Below are 4,873 nucleotides of genomic sequence, written 5' to 3' on the forward strand. Positions count from 1 at the left end.
GGGAATAGGAAGGAGATGGAGAAGGAAAGGGAAGGGGGGGGGGGCGCCGCCCCCTCCTCGTTGTCCTATTCGGACTCCCAAGGAGGGGGGCGCAGCCACCTCCTATGGGCTTTCCTCTCTCCCTCCCCTAGGCCCATGTTGGACCCATACTTTGCCGGGGGGAGGGTTCCGGTAACCCTTCGGTACTCCGTAAAAATATCCGGATCACTCGGAATCATTTCGATGTCCGAATATAACCTTTCAATATATGAATCTTTACCTCTTGACCATTTCAAGACTCCTCGTCATGTCCATGATCTCATCCAGGATTTCGAACAAACTTCGGTCATCAAATCACATAACTCATAATACAAATCGTCGTCGATCGTTAAGCGTGCGGACCTACGGGTTCGAGACATGACCGAGACACATCTTTGGTCAATAACCAATAGCGGAACCTGGATGCTCATATTGGCTCCTACATATTCTATGAAGATTTTTATCGGTCAAACCGCATAACAACATACGTCATTCCCTTTGTCATCGGTATGTTACTTGCCCGAGATTCGATCGTCGGTATCATCATACCTAGTTCAATCTCGTTACCGGCAAGTCTCTTTACTCGTTTCGTAATGCATCATCCCGTAACTAACTCATTTATCACATTGCTTGCAAGGCTTATAGTGATGTGCATTACCGAGAGGGCCCTGAGATACCTCTCCGATACACGGAGTGACAAATCCTAATCTTGATCTATGCCAACTCAACAAACACCATCGGAGACACCTGTAGAGCATCTTTATAATCACCAAGTTACGTTGTGACGTTTGATAGAACACAAAGTGTTCCTTCGGTATTTGGGAGTTGCATAATCTCATAGTTAGAGGAATATGTAGAAGTCATGAAGAAAGCAATAGCAATAAAACTAAATGATCATCATGCTAAGCTAACAGATGAGTCTTGTCCATCTGACGGAGTAATTGACCACGGGTACCCCGAAGACGGCAAGACAATATTTCAAGATATCGGGGCTAGCAAAGCCCCTCAGTCCGACTACCCGGCCGCTCCTGCCGGCTTCCCGTCTGACTGCTCTGCCCGGCCGGCTACCGGCTGTCGACTGCGCCAGTCGGCTGCCAACTGCAGCCCAACCCGACATTGACAAGACCCCGATGGGACGGCCATACCGCGGACAAGACAACCGTACCGCGATACCGTCATCTACAGTGTATTGTGTCCCCTGAGTACTGATTTATAAAGTACCCCAGGGGACAAGCATGACATGTACCATGCCTAGCCCATGCCACTACATAGCTTGGTTTGTAAGCTACCAAGGTAGCTTACAACCAACACTACCACCACTCATGCCTACCACTATATAAGCTAGCTCCATACATCCATCCACCAGGAGTAGACACACACATAGACCCACACACACACTCACGCATGCATGCTCAAGCACATGCGGCCACACACACCTATGCTCATATGCATATATACGAGGTCAGATGCACTTGGCACTGATCTTAGATACAGCTCCAGGAGCACTCTGTACCAGATATAACAGATATACTCAGACATGCAGGAGTAGGGGTATTATCTCTCCGAAGAGCCTCGAACCTGGGTAAACTACCGCGTGCTATTCGCATACCCGCTCCTGGGCCTATCAGCAGCAGTCTTGCCCTCACACGAAGCCACCTTGTGGCATATGTTGTCTTGCACCCCTCCCGTGAGAATACGACGACATTTGGCGCCCACCGTGGGGCGGTACTATGCTACCGCGCTGCTGGTGGTTTCACAGTCCGGGCGGGACCATCTTCATCACCTTCGCCGTGACGTCGCCGTCATCTCTCCGGTAGCGCTCGGGGGCCTGACATCGATACGCCCCCGGAGCGGCCGCGAGGGGCGGCGCGTCCTCATCGTCGGCCTCGCCACCTTCATCACCACCATCGTTACGACGCCGGCCGTCCGCCCGCGCGTGCGCCACACGCGAGGCCTCGCTTCGGTTGGCCGCATCCATCCACGTGTCGCTCGCGTCTAGCTCCGGCCAAAACGCACAGTTGCTCATCCATACAAGCTAACCATGCATCAGTCAAACAAGTCAAACCATATGCCATACACTAGCCAAGCATCACTGAGACTATGTATGGGTGGCGTTTGAGTTGCGGTTACCAAGAGTGGCCGAGCGCCCGCCCCGCGCCGGCATTCCTGCCTGTCCTCTGCTCATCTGCCGAACCCGCTCCTCCCGTCTGGGTATGACGACGAGCCATGCGAGCTCGAGAGATCTCTCCCGCACGCAAGCCTGCTGACCCCCGCTGCGCGCGCCAGCCGCTGGGTCCGTGCCGCTCCTCCTCCCTATTGCGACTGCACGCCCCGGCCGGCTCCTCGCGCACCTGTCGTCCCGTGGCCCTGCGCTGGCCGCCTCACGCGCATCCTAGTCGGCTCCTATGCGTCCGGCTCCCAAGCGTCGTTTTCGTACACCGACTCCGGCCGCCTGCCGCAGCTTCGCGTCCGCACGACCTCGCCCGCGTTGCCTTGCCTTCGCTCCGCCGTCCGCTTCCAGCTTCACCTCCCGCGTCGCGCCGTCCACGGCAGCTGCAGTCCGCGCCCCCCACGCCCTCTTTGCCGCCTCATGCACGCGGGCCGGCCGGTCGTCTCCGCGCTTGACCGCCTCCTGCGCTGTCTGGCTGGGTCCGGCTCGGCCGTCCTCGCTCGCGCCCGCGCCGGCACTCTCCTCCGTCTGGCTCCTCGCCAGGCGCTGGCTCTGGCTCCCGACGCTTCTTCGCCACCGCAGCGGCTCCGCCCTCCCGCGCGCCATGCGTGCGGCAATGTCCACACCGACTGCGGGCGCATCCCGGCCCGACCGCCTGTCGTCCGGCTGGCTGCGACCCCGTCCCACTCCGGCCTCGCTGCCGCTTCCGGCGTCGATGCCCCTGCGCCGGCTTCTCCCACAAGCCCGTGGCCGCCTCCCGCGCGCCCTCCAGCTTGGCGTCCTGCGTCAGCCGGCGCCGGCTGCCTAGCCCGGCTCCCGCGCTTTTTGCTGTCGACTGAAGAACGAAGCGGCCCGGTTGACAAAACAGAGAAGAAAAAAGAAGTCAGCTGCTGAAAAAAATATCGGGTGGAGAAAAGTCAGTGGCCGAGTGCTAGAAGGAGAGAAAGAAGAGAAAAGAAGTGGCCGAGTGCCTGCGGCCGAGTGCTAAAAAAAGGGGGTCCGACTGCGCAGACTGAAGTCCAGCAGACTGCTCTGATCGACCGTCCGCTTGGCCGCTCGGCCGACTGGTTCGTATGTCCGCCTCGCTACCTGGCTGACCGACAAGCCAGTCCGGCTGCTCAGTCGGATAGAAAAAGGAGAAGAAAAGTAAGATGTCGGCCAGATGTAGAAAAAAGTCAAGGGCCGGATGCCCGATCCTTCAAAAAGAAAAAAAAGAAAGAAGTCGGCTGGGACAAAGAGAAGAAAAGAAAAACTTGTCCGGATGACCCGTCCGTCTGCTTCGCCACTCGGACGGTCGGTCGTGACCCGCGCTGCCGGCTGTGTCAAGCTGGCTGGACTGCCTCCTGCTCCGACGATGCACCCAGCGGGTGCGCTGACGCGCCCCCGCGAGAAAGAAGACAAGGTAGTTGCCGGAAGATCCGGCCCGACTGCTCAGCAGTCGACCCGAATCTCAGGGGCTACACCCAGCGGGTGCGCTGACGCGCCCCCGCGAGAAAGAAGACAAAGTAGTTACCGGGAGATCCGGCCCGACTGCTCAGCAGTCGGCCCAGATCTCGGGGGCTACAACCAGCGGGTGCGCTGACGCGCCCCCGCAAAGAAGAAGACATAGTAGTTGCCGGGAGATCCGGCCCGACTGCTCAGCAATCAGCCCATATCTCGGGGGCTACACCCAGCGGGTGCGCTGACGCGCCCCCACGAAGAACAAGACAAAGTAGTCGTCGGGAGATCCGGCCCGACTGCTCAGCAGTCGGCTCGAATCTCGGGGGCTACACCCAGTGGATGCGCTGACGTGCCCCCGCGAAGAAGAAAACGAAGTAGTTGCCGGAAGATCTGGCCCGACTGCTCAGCAGTCGACCCGAATCTCGGGGGCTACATCCAGCAGGTGCGCTGACGCGCCCCCGCGAAGGTTGCAGACAAGAGAAGAGTTTTGTCCGGCTCCGAGCAGCCGGCAGAAGAGAAAAAGAAGAAGATAGGCGCTGCAAGATGCATCGCCGCCTGGCCGGTCGAGCCTGACCGGCCGGGACCCCCTTCGAGCACCCGAAGGCTCGAATGCTACACACAGTGGGAGCGCCGGCGCGCTCCGCGAGCGTCGAGCCGCGCCGGCTGTCTTCGGCAAACTCTGCCTCGGCAACACGAAAACGAATGTGAGCTCCACACCTGCATATTTTTTGCACCACGGAATCACGGATAACCCCGAGCGATGCTCGGGGGCTGTCTCCGCATTTTATTACAGTTGCATCACTATTCGCCTTGGCGCCAGCCAGAGTTGGCTCGGGGGCTGGCCGCTTGGCCTGAGACGTTAGTTCCCGCAGACGGCTTAGTACCGTGCGCGGTACCAAAGGCCCACTCTTAGTCACAGATCGCAGAGCGATTGTCTGACTAGCTAGAGTAAACACTGGAGGCCACCCACGTAAAAAACGTCCAGGAAGAAAAACGCTTCGGGCGACCCAACCATTTCCTTTATAAGTATCTGCTCGGTTAAATCCACTCCCAGAGTCTGAGTACTGTACACTCCACTTTGCAGCCCACTCTCAGCCACAGACCGCAGAGCGGCTGTCCAGCGAGCGAGAGCACAGGCCAAAAGGCGGAGGGAACACGAAAAAGATTGAAGGGGGCTCGAACGAAACCGAGTCGGCACCCTCCGCATAAAACTTGCAATGCTAAAAGCAAACATTTGATATATCT

Source organism: Triticum dicoccoides, chromosome 3A (assembly GCF_002162155.2).
Source record: "Triticum dicoccoides isolate Atlit2015 ecotype Zavitan chromosome 3A, WEW_v2.0, whole genome shotgun sequence".
Lineage (NCBI taxonomy): Eukaryota > Viridiplantae > Streptophyta > Magnoliopsida > Poales > Poaceae > Triticum > Triticum dicoccoides.